This window comes from Arachis hypogaea, chromosome 5 (genome assembly GCF_003086295.3).
Source record: "Arachis hypogaea cultivar Tifrunner chromosome 5, arahy.Tifrunner.gnm2.J5K5, whole genome shotgun sequence".
NCBI lineage: Eukaryota > Viridiplantae > Streptophyta > Magnoliopsida > Fabales > Fabaceae > Arachis > Arachis hypogaea.
The window spans coordinates 45,015,699-45,028,227 of record NC_092040.1 but is presented as its reverse complement, the minus strand read 5'-3'; the positions used below and the strand labels follow the sequence as shown (position 1 = coordinate 45,028,227).

At 41.4% G+C, this 12,529-nt stretch overlaps 1 non-coding gene across 1 annotated transcript; it reads left to right on the top strand.

Moving 5' to 3' along the window:
* Positions 1-6,699: 6,699 nt before the first annotated feature.
* On the top strand, positions 6,700-6,807 carry LOC112804852 (small nucleolar RNA R71). Its single transcript, XR_003203471.1, has one exon. It is a non-coding gene; the product is annotated as a small nucleolar RNA R71 (small nucleolar RNA).
* The last annotated feature ends 5,722 nt before the right edge of the window (positions 6,808-12,529 follow it).

The window sequence follows — 12,529 nt, the reverse complement described above, 5'->3', positions numbered from 1 at the left end:
TGTGCGGGATTGCAAAAGTGTGATTGCAATTTCGTGCACCACTATTCCAACATGATCGAGAACCAACAGCTGATTAGTCGTGCTGTGACGGAGCATCTGGACCATTTTCACTGAGAGGATGGGAAGTAGCCACTGGCAATGGTGACACCCTACATACAACTTGCCATGGATGGAACTTTACAAACAATTGAGTTGAATATTACATTGCAGAAATTCAGAAGGACAAAGCATCTCCAAAGCTCCAACGTATTCTTCATTAATAAAGTAACAATTCCTTATTCCAAACACTTTTACTTCTTACAATTAAATCCAAATAATCTTATTGGCATCCTGACTAAGATTAATAAAATAAACATAGTTTGCTTCAAACCAATAATCTCCGTGGGATCGACCCTTACTCACTGGTGCGCGAAATTGTGAACAATACTTTTCACAACTCTCATAATCCCCGGTCATGAACCCCAAAAACTTGGTGTTCAATACCATGGCATTAACACAAATTCGCACAACTAACCAGCAAGTGCACTGGGTCGTCCAAGTAATAAACCTTACGCGAGTAAGGGTCGATCCCACGGAGATTGTTAGTATGAAGCAAGCTATGGTCATCTTGTAAATCTTAGTCAGGCAAACTCAAATGGATATGTGATGAACGCATAAAAACATAAAGATAAAGATAGAGATACTTATGTAATTCATTGGTAGGAACTTCAGATAAGCGCATGAAGATGCCTTCCCTTCCGTCTCTCTGCTTTCCTACTGTCTTCATCCAATCCTTCTTACTCCTTTCCATGGCAAGCTTATGCAAGGGTTTCACCGTTGTCAGTGGCTACCTCCCATCCTCTCAGTGAAAATGTTCCTATGCTCTGTCACAGCATGGCTAATCATCTGTCGGTTCTCGGTCAGGCCGGAATAGAATCCAGTGATTCTTTTGCGTCTGTCACTAACGCCCCGCCTGCTAGGAGTTTGAAGCACGTCACAGTCATTCAATCATTGAATCCTACTCAGAATACCACAGACAAGGTTAGACCTTCCAGATTCTCTTGAATGCCGCCATCAGTTCTAGCCTATACCATGAAGACTCTGATCTCACGGAATGGTTGGCTCGGTTGTCAGGCGAGCACTCGGTTGTCAGGCGATCAACCATGCATCGTGCAATCAGGAATCCAAGAGATATTCACCCAATCGAAGGTAGAACGGAGGTGGTTGTCAATCACACGTTCATAGGTGAGAATGATGATGAGTGTCACGGATCATCACATTCATCAAGTTGAAGAACAAGTGATATCTTAGAACAAGAACAAGCGGAATTGAATAGAAGAACAATAGTAATTGCATTAATACTCGAGGTACAGTAGAGCTCCACACCTTAATCTATGGTGTGTAGAAACTCCACCGTTGAAAATACATAAGAACAAGAGTGATCATTGGTTTCAGCCCCAGAGAGGGAACCAGAAGAACCAAGACGAAAATACAATAGTATAATGTCCTACTTATAGAAAACTAGTAGCCTAGGGTGTACAGAGATGAGTAAATGACATAAAAATCCACTTCCGGGCCCACTTGGTGTGTGCTTGGGCTGAGAAATGAAGCATTTTCGTGTAGAGACTCCTTCTGGAGTTAAACGCCAGCTTTAGTGCCAGTTTGGGCGTTTAACTCCCATTTTGGTGCCAGTTCCGGCGTTTAACGCTGGAATTCCTGAGGGTAACTTTGAACGCCGGTTTGGGCCATCAAATCTTGGGCAAAGTATGAACTATCATATATTGCTGGAAAGCCCAGGATGTCTACTTTCCAACGCCGTTAAGAGCGCGCCAATTGGGCTTCTGTAGCTCCAGAAAATCCACTTCGAGTGCAGGGAGGTCAGAATCCAACAGCATATGCAGTCCTTTTCAGTCTCTGAATCAGATTTTTGCTCAGGTCCCTCAATTTCAGCCAGAAAATACCTGAAATCACAGAAAAACACACAAACTCATAGTAAAGTCCAGAAAAGTGAATTTTAACTAAAAACTAATAAAAATATACTAAAAACTAACTAGATCATACCAAAAACATACTAAAAACAATGCCAAAAAGCGTACAAATTATCCGCTTATCACAACACCAAACTTAAATTGTTGCTTGTCCTCAAGCAACTGAAAATCAAATAAGATAAAAAGAAGAGAATATGCAATGAATTCCAAAAACATCTATGAAGATCAGTATTAATTAGATGAGCGGGGCTTTTAGCTTTTTGCCTCTGAACAGTTTTGGCATCTCACTCTATCCTTTGAAATTCAGAATGGTTGGCTTCTTTAGGAACTTAGAATCCAGATAGTGTTATTGATTCTCCTAGTAGAGTATGATGATTCTTGAACAGAGCTACTTATTGAGTCTTGGCCGTGGCCCAAAGCACTCTGTCTTCCAGTATTACCACCGGATACATACATGCCACAGACACATAATTGGGTGAACCTTTTCAGATTGTGACTCAGCTTTGCTAGAGTCCCCAATTAGAGGTGTCCAGGGTTCTTAAGCACACTCTTTTTGCCTTGGATCACAACTTTATTTCTTTCTTTTTCTTTCTTTTTCTTTTTTTCTTTTTCTTTTCTCTTTCTTTTTTTTCGAATTTTTTTTTGTATTCACTGCTTTTTCTTGCTTCAAGAATCATTTTTATGATTTTTCAGATCCTCAGTAACATGTCTCCTTTTTCATCATTCTTTCAAGAGCCAACATCCATGAACCACAAATTCAAAAGACATATGCACTGTTTAAGCATACATTCAGAAGACAAAAGTAATGCCACCACATCAAAATAATTAGACTGTTATAAAATTCAAAATTCATGCAATTCTTCTCTTTTTCAATTAAGAACATTTTTCATTTAAGAAAGGTGATGGATTCATAGGACATTCATAACTTTAAGGCATAGACACTAAGACACTAATGATCACAAGACACAAACATGGACAAACATAAGCATTAAAATTCGAAAAAAAAACAGAAGAATAAAGAACAAGGAAATCAAGGAACGGGTCCACCTTAGTGATGGCGGCTCTTTCTTCCTCTTGAAGACCCTATGGAGTGCTTGAGCTCCTCAATGTCTCTTCCTTGTCTTTGTTGCTCCTCCCTCATGATTCTTTGATCTTCTCTAATTTCATGGAGGATGATGGAGTGTTCTTGATGCTCCATCCTTAGTTGTCCCATGCTGGAACTCAATTCTCCTAGGGAGGTGTTTAGTTGCTCCCTATAGTTTTGTGGAGGAAAGTGCATCCCTTGAGGAATCTCAGGGATCTCATGATGAGTGGGGTCTCTTGTTTGCTCCATCCTCTTCTTAGTGATGGGCTTGTCCTCATCAATGGGGATGTCTCCCTCTATGTCAACTCCAACTGAATAACAGAGGTGACAAATGAGATGAGGAAAGGCTAACCTTGCCAAGGTAGAGAACTTGTCCGCCACCTTATAAAGTTCTTGAGCTATAACCTCATGAACTTCTATTCCTTCTCCAATCATGATGCTATGAATCATGATAGCCCGGTCTATGGTAACTTCGGACCGGTTGCTAGTGGGAATGATCGAGCGTTGGATAAACTCCAACCATCCTCTAGCCACGGGTTTGAGGTCATGCCTTCTTAATTGAACCGGCTTCCCTCTTGAATCTCTCTTCCATTGGGTGCCCTCTTCACATATGACTGTGAGGACTTGGTCCAACCTTTGATCAAAGTTGACCCTTCTAGTGTAAGGGTGTTCATCTCCTTGCATCATAGGCAAGTTGAATGCCATCCTTACACTTTCCGGACTGAAATCCAAGTATTTCCCCCGAACCATAGTAAGATAATTCTTTGGATCCGGGTTCACACTTTGATCATGGTTCTTGGTGATCCATGCATTGGCATAGAACTCTTGAACCATCAAGATTCTGACTTGTTGAATGGGGTTGGTAAGAACTTCCCAACCTCTTCTTCGGATCTCATGTTGGATCTCCGGATATTCACTCTTTTTGAGTGAAAAAGGGACCTCGGGGATCACCTTCTTCAAGGCGACAACTTCATAGAAGTGGTCTTGATGCACCCTTGAGATGAATCTCTCCATCTTCCATGACTCGGAGGTGGAAGCTTTTGCCTTCCCTTTTCCTCTTTCTAGAGGTTTCTCCGGCCTTGGATGCCATAAAGGGTTATGGAAAAACAAAAAGCAATGCTTTTACCACACCAAACTTAAAATGTTTGCTCGTCCTCGAGCAAAAGAAGGAAGAAGAGAGGGGAAGAAGAAGAAATGAGGAGAAAGGGAATGGCTTTGTGTTCGGCCAAAGGGGAGAGAAATGGTGTTTAGGTTGTGTGGAAAGGAAGGAGTGAAGGAGGGTTAATATAGGAGAGGGGGAAGGGTAGGGTTCGGTCATTTGAGGGTGGGTTTGGGTGGGAAAGTGGTTTGAATTTGAATGGTGAGGTAGGTGGGGTTTTATGAAGGATGGATGTGAGTGGTGAAGAGAAAGAAGGGATTTGATAGGTGAAGGGTTTTTGGGGAAGAGGTGTTGAGGTGATTGGTGAAGAAGAAAGAGGGTGGTGGGGTAGGTGGGGATCCTGTGGGGTCCACAGATCCTGAGGTGTCAAGGAAAAGTCATCCCTGCACCAAATGGCAAGCAAAATCTCGTTTTGTGCCAATTCTGGCGTTAAACGCCGGGCTGGTGCCGATTTCTGGCGTTTAACGCCAGCTTCTTGCCCTTTTCTGGCGTTTAACGCCAGTCTGGTGCCCCTTTCTGGCGTTAAACGCCCAGAATGGTGCCAGACTGGGCGTTAAACGCCCAACAGCTAGCCTTACTGGCGTTTAAACGCCAGTAGGTGCGTCCTCCAGGGTGTGCTATTTTTCTTCCTGTTTTTCATTCTGTTTTTGCTTTTTTCATTGATTTTGTGACTTCTTATGATCATCAACCTACAAAAAACATAAAATAACAAAAGAAAATAGACAAAATATAACATTGGGTTGCCTCCCAACAAGCGCTTCTTTAATGTCAGTAGCTTGACAGAGGACTCTCATGGAGCCTCACAGATACTCAGAGCCATGTTGGAACCTCCCAACACCAAACTTAGAGTTTGAATGTGGGGGTTCAACACCAAACTTAGAGTTTGGTTGTGGCCTCCCAACACCAAACGTAGAGTTTGACTGTGGGGGCTCTGTTTGGCTCTGCTTTGAGAGAAGCTCTTCATGCTTCCTCTCCATGATGACAGAGGGATATCCTTGGGCCTTAAACACCAAGGATTCTTCATTCACTTGAATGATCAACTCTCCTCTATCAACATCAATCACAGCCCTTGCTGTGGCTAGGAAAGGTCTGCCAAGGATGATGGATTCATCCATGCACTTCCCAGTCTCTAGGACTATGAAATCAGTAGGGATGTAATGGTCTTCAACTTTAACCAGAACATCCTCTACAAGTCCATGGGCTTGTTTTCTTGAGTTGTCTGCCATCTCTAGTGAGATTTTTGCAGCTTGTACCTCAGAGATCCCTAACTTCTCCATTACAGAGAGAGGCATGAGGTTTACACTTGACCCTAAGTCACACAAGGCCTTCTTGAAGGTCATAGTGCCTATGGTACAAGGTATTGAAAACTTCCCAGGATCCTGTCTCTTTTGAGGCAGTTTCTGCCTAGACAAGTCATCCAGTTCTTTGGTGAGCAAAGGGGGTTCATCCTCCCAAGTCTCATTTCCAAATAACTTGCCATTTAGCTTCATGATTTCTCCAAGGTATTTAGTAACTTGCTCTTCAGTGACATACTCATCCTCTTCAGAGGAAGAATACTCATCAGAGCTCATGAATGGCAGAAGTAAGTCCAATGGAATCTCTATAGTCTCAGTTTGAGCCTCAGATTCCCATGGTTCCTCATTGGGGAACTCATTGGAGGCCAGTAGACGCCCAGTGAGGCCTTCCTCAGTGGCGTTCACTGCCTCTTCTTCCTCCCAAAATTCGGCCATGTTGATGGCCTTGCACTCTCCTTTTGGATTTTCTTCTGTATTGCTTGGAAGAGTACTAGGAGGGAGTTCAGTAATTTTCTTGCTTAGCTGACCCACTTGTGCCTCCAAATTTCTAATGGAGGATCTTGTTTCAGTCATGAAACTTTGAGTGGTTTTGATTAGATCAGAGACCATGGTTGCTAAATCAGAGGTATTCTGCTTAGAACTCTCTGTCTGTTGCTGAGAAGATGATGGAAAAGGCTTGCTATTGCTAAACCTGTTTCTTCCACCATTATTGTTGTTGAAACCTTGTTGGGGTCTCTGTTGATCCTTCCATGAAAAATTTGGATGATTTCTCCATGAAGGATTATAGGTGTTTCCATAGGGTTCTCCCATGTAATTCACCTCTTCCATTGAAGGGTTCTCAGGATCATAGGCTTCTTCCTCAGATGAAGCCTCCTTAGTACTGCTTGGTGCATTTTGCATTCCAGACAGACTTTGAGAAATCATATTGACTTGTTGAGTCAATATTTTATTCTGAGCCAATATGGCATTCAGAGTGTCAATCTCAAGAACTCCTTTCTTCTGACTAGTCCCATTGTTCACAGGATTTCTTTCAGAAGTGTACATGAATTGGTTATTTGCAACCATTTCAATCAGTTCTTGAGCTTCAGTAGGCGTCTTCTTCAGATGAAGAGATTCTCCTGCAGAGCTATCCAAAGACATCTTGGATAGTTCAGAGAGACCATCATAGAAAATACCTATGATGCTCCATTCAGAAAGCATATCAGAAGGACACTTTCTGATTAATTGTTTGTATCTTTCCCAAGCTTCATAGAGGGATTCTCCTTCCTTCTGTCTGAAGGTTTGGACTTCCACTCTAAGCTTACTCAATTTTTGAGGTGGAAAGAACTTTGCCAAGAAGGCATTGACTAGCTTTTCCCAAGAGTCCAGGCTTTCTTTAGGTTGTGAGTCCAACCATGTTCTAGCTCTGTGGGAATAGCATAAGTTTGTAGACCTCAGGGTCAACCCCATTAGTCTTGACAGTGTCACAAATTTGCAAGAATTCAGCTAAAAACTGATGAGGATCTTCCAATGGAAGTCCATGAAACTTGCAATTCTGTTGCATTAGAGAAACTAATTGAGGCTTAAGCTCAAAGTTGTTTGCTCCAATGGCAGGGATAGAGATGCTTCTCCCATAGAAGTCGGGAGTAGGTGCAGTAAAGTCACCCAGCACCTTCCTTGCATTGTTGGCATTGTTGTTTTCGGCTGCCATATGTTCTTCTTCTTTGAAGAATTCGGTCAGGTCCTCTAAAGAGTGTTGTGCTTTGGCTTCTCTTAGCTTTCTCTTCAAGGTCCTTTCAGGTTCAGGGTCAGCCTCAACAAGAATGCTTTTGTCTTTGCTCCTGCTCATAAGAAAGAGAAGAGAACAAGAAAATGTGGAATCCTCTATGTCACAGTATAGAGATTCCTTGAAGTGTCAGAGGAAAAGAAGAGTAGAAGACAGAAGTAGAAAATTCGAACTTATCACAGAAGATGGAGTTCGAATTTTGCATTAAGGGATAGTGTTAGTCCATAAATAGAAGGATGTGAGAAGGAGGGAAGTAATTTTCGAAAATTAAGTAAAAGATTTTGAAAACATTATTGAAAACACTACTTGATTTTCGAAAATGAAAGTGGAAAAGAAATCAAGTGATTTTTGAAAAAAAATTTTGAAATCAGAAATCAAAGAGATTTGATTGAAAATTATTTTGAAAAAGATGTGGTTAAGAAGATATGATTGGTTTTAAAAAGATGTGATTGAGAAGATATGATTTGAAAAACATTTTAAAAAGATTTGATTTTGAAAATTAAAAACTTGACTAACAAGAAAAGATATGATTCAAACATTAAACCTTTCTCAACAGAAAAGGCAACATACTTGAAATGTCGAATCAAATCATTAATTGATAGTAAGTATCTTTGAAAATGGAAAGAAATTGATTTTGAAAAAGATTTGATTGAAAAATTGATTTGAAAAAGATTTTGAAAACTTTAAAAAAAATTGATTTGAAAAAAAATCTTCCCCCTTGTGCCATCCTGGCGTTAAACGCTCAGAATGGTGCACATTCTGGCGTTTAACGCCCAAAATGCTACCCTTTTGGGCGTTAAACGCCCAACCAGGTACCCTGGCTGGCGTTTAAACACCAGTCTGTCCTTCTTCACTAGGCATTTTGAACGCCCAGTGGTGGACGAAATTGTGATCTTATTCATTGTAATTGGATTTTAGAAATTGGCACGAGTGGACACAACTCCGTTCAACTAACCAGCAAGTGTACTGGGTCGTCCAAGTAATAAACCTTACGTGAGTAAGGGTCGATCCCACAGAGATTGTTGGTATGAAGCAAGCTATGGTCACCTTGCAAATCTCAGTTAGGCAGAAAAAAGGGGAATTGTGATTATTGGATTAAATAATAAATAAAAGGAATAATAAAAGGGATAGAATACTTATGCAGATTCATTGGTAGGAATTTCAGATAAGCGAATGGAGATGCTGCATGGCTCAAGGACGCCTGCTCTCCTACTGCCTCTACTCAATCCTTCTTACTCCTTTCCATGGCAAGCTTTGTATAGGGGTTCACCATCAACTGTGGCTACTTTCATCCTCTCGGGAAAATGATCCTATGCGGTTGTCAGTCGCACGGCTAATCGTTTGGAGGCATCACCCATGGCTGATGGCTACATCCCATCCTCGCAGTGAAAACTAATGCTCACGCACTCTGTCACAGTACGGCTAATCACCGGTTGGTTCCCGCTCCTACTGGAATAGAATCCCTCTTTTGCGTCTGTCACTAACGCCCAGCAGGTTACAAGTTTGAAGCACGTCACAGTCATTCATTACCGGAATCCTACTCGGAATACCACAGACAAGGTGAGACTTTCTGGATTCCCAGGATCCTACTCGGAATACCACAGACAAGGTGAGACTTTCCGGATCCTCATAAATGCCGCCATCTATCTAGCTTATACCACGAAGATTCTGTTGGGGAATCTAAGAGATACGCATTCAATCTCTGTTTCATGTAGAACGGAAGTGGTTGTCAATCACACGCGTTCATAAGTGAGAATGATAATGAGGGTAATCTGACTCATAACATTCATCATGTTCTTGGGTACGAATGAATATCTTGGAATAAGAATAAGAGAGATTTGAATAAAAGATAATAGAATTTCATTAATACTTGAGGTACAGCAGAGCTCCACACCCTTAATCTATGGTGTGCAGAAACTCCACCGTTGAAAATACATAAGTGAAAGAGGTTCAGGCATGGCCGAATGGCCAGCCCCCCTAACGTGATCAATGATCTCCTAAGATGAAGAATAAAACAAAACTGAGACCAAAGATGTCTAATACAATAGATAAATGTCCTATATATACTAGACTAGCTACTAGGGTTTACATGAGTAAGTAATTGATGCATAAATCCACTTCCGGGGCCCACTTGGTGTATTCTTGGGCTGAGCTTGATCAATCCATGAGTAGAGGCATTTCTTGGCGTCAAACTCCAGGTTATGACGTGTTTTGGGCGTTCAACTCTGGATAATGACGTTTTCCTGGCGTTTAACTCCAGACAGCAGCGTGTACTTGGCGTTCAACGCCAAGTTACGTCGTCTTTCTTCGAATAAAGTATGAACTATTACATATTGCTGGAAAGCCCTGGATGTCTACTTTCCAACGCCGTTGAGAGCGCGCCAATTGGAGTTCTGTAGCTCCAGAAAATCCATTTCGAGTGCAGGGAGGTCAGATTCCAACAGCATCAGCAGTCCTTTTGTCAGCCTTCTTCAGAGTTTTGCTCAAATCCCTCAATTTCAGTCAGAATTTACCTGAAATCATAGAAAAACACAAAAACTCATAGTAAAGTCCAGAAATGTGAATTTAACATAAAAACTAATGAAAACATCCCTAAAAGTAGCTTAAACTTACTAAAAACTATATAAAAACAATGCCAAAAAGCGAAATTGTGAACAATACTTTTCACAACTCTCATAATCCCCGGTCATGAACCCCAAAAACTTGGTGTTCAATACCATGGCATTAACACAAATTTGCACAACTAACCAGCAAGTGCACTGGGTCGTCCAAGTAATAAACCTTACGCGAGTAAGGGTCGATCCCACGGAGATTGTTAGTATGAAGCAAGCTATGGTCATCTTGTAAATCTTAGTCAGGCAAACTCAAATGGATATGGTGATGAACGCATAAAAACATAAAGATAAAGATAGAGATACTTATGTAATTCATTGGTAGGAACTTCAGATAAGCGCATGAAGATGCCTTCCCTTCCGTCTCTCTGCTTTCCTACTGTCTTCATCCAATCCTTCTTACTCCTTTCCATGGCAAGCTTAAGCAAGGGTTTCACCGTTGTCAGTGGCTACCTCCCATCCTCTCAGTGAAAATGTTCCTATGCTCTGTCACAGCATGGCTAATCATCTGTCGGTTCTCGGTCAGGCCGGAATAGAATCCAGTGATTCTTTTTCGTCTGTCACTAACGCCCCGCCTGCTAGGAGTTTGAAGCACGTCACAGTCATTCAATCATTGAATCCTACTCAGAATACCACAGACAAGGTTAGACCTTCCGGATTCTCTTGAATGCCGCCATCAGTTCTAGCCTATACCACGAAGACTCTGATCTCACGGAATGGTTGGCTCGGTTGTCAGGCGAGCACTCGGTTGTCAGGCGATCAACCATGCATCGTGCAATCAGGAATCCAAGAGATATTCACCCAATCGAAGGTAGAACGGAGGTGGTTGTCAGTCACACGTTCATAGGTGAGAATGATGATGAGTGTCACGGATCATCACATTCATCAAGTTGAAGAACAAGTGATATCTTAGAACAAGAACAAGCGGAATTGAATAGAAGAACAATAGTAATTGCATTAATACTCGAGGTACAGCAAAGCTCCACACCTTAATCTATGGTGTGTAGAAACTCCACCGTTGAAAATACATAAGAACAAGAGTGATCATTGGTTTTGGCCCCAGAGAGGGAACCAGAAGAACCAAGACGAAAATACAATAGTATAATGTCCTACTTATAGAAAACTAGTAGCCTAGGGTGTACAGAGATGAGTAAATGACATAAAAATCCATTTCCGGGCCCACTTGGTGTGTGCTTGGGCTGAGCAATGAAGCATTTTCGTGTAGAGACTCCTTCTGGAGTTAAACGCCAGCTTTAGTGCCAGTTTGGGCGTTTAACTCCCATTTTGGTGCCAGTTCCGGCGTTTAACGCTGGAATTCCTGAGGGTGACGTTGAACGCCGGTTTGGGCCATCAAATCTTGGGCAAAGTATGGACTATCATATATTGCTGGAAAGCCCAGAATGTTTACTTTCCAACGCCATTGAGAGCGCGCCAATTGGGCTTCTGTAGCTCCAGAAAATCCACTTCGAGTGCAGGGAGGTCAGAATCCAACAGCATCTGCAGTCCTTTTCAGTCTCTGAATCAGATTTTTGCTCAGGTCCCTCAATTTCAGCCAGAAAATACCTGAAATCACAGAAAAACACACAAACTCATAGTAAAGTCCAGAAAAGTGAATTTTAACTAAAAACTAATAAAAATATACTAAAAAATAACTAGATCATACAAAAAACATACTAAAAACAATGCCAAAAAGCGTACAAATTATCCGCTCATCACTCACGTAAGGTATTACTTGGACGACCCAGTGCACTTGCTGGTTAGTTGTACGGATTACAAATTCGTGCACCAGTTCTCTTGCTTTTGTTGGTGTTTTCTTCAAGTGGAGTGATCCACTTGGAGAGCTGTCCAATGATATTTTGGACATCTCAGACAAGTCATCATAGAAGATGTCTAGGATAGACCATTTTAAGAGCATGTCAAAAGGACATCTCTTGATCAGTTGCTTATATCTTCTCAAGCTTCATAGAGGGATTCACCTTCTCTTTGTCTGAAGGTTTGAACTTCCACTCTGATTTTTCTCATCTTTTGAGGAGGAAAGAACTTAGCCAAGAAAGCAATGACTAACTTTTCCTAAGAGTCTAAGCATTCTTTAGGTTAGGAATCCAACCATATTTTAGCTCTATCTCTAACAGCAAAGGGAAAGAGTATAAGTCTATAGGCCTCAGGATTCACTCTATTGGTCTTAACAGTGTCACAGATTTGCAAGAATTCCGACAGAAATTGGTATGGATCTTCCAGTGGAAGTCCATGGAACTTGCAATTCTATTGCAGAAGAGAGACTAACTGAGGTTTAAGCTCAAAGTTGTTAGCTCTAATAAAAGGTATGGAGATACTTCTTCCACAGAAATCAGAGGTTGGTATGGTGTAGTCACCAAGAACCTTTCTTGCATCTCCTCTATTATTAGCATTGTCTGCCATGTCTTCAGCTTCTTGTTCGAAATTTTCTTAGAGATTTATTCCGAAGTGTTGTGCTTTAGCTTGTTGTAAACACCTCCTTAGAGTTTTCTCAGGTTAAAGGGCAGGATTAAAGAGAGATTCTTTATCTCTGTTCTTGGTCATAAACAAGAAAAAGAAGACAAGAAAGAAGAAGAATGGGAGCTCTATGTTCAAGAACAGAGGACTTCTTGTGAGATGTGAGGAAGAAAGA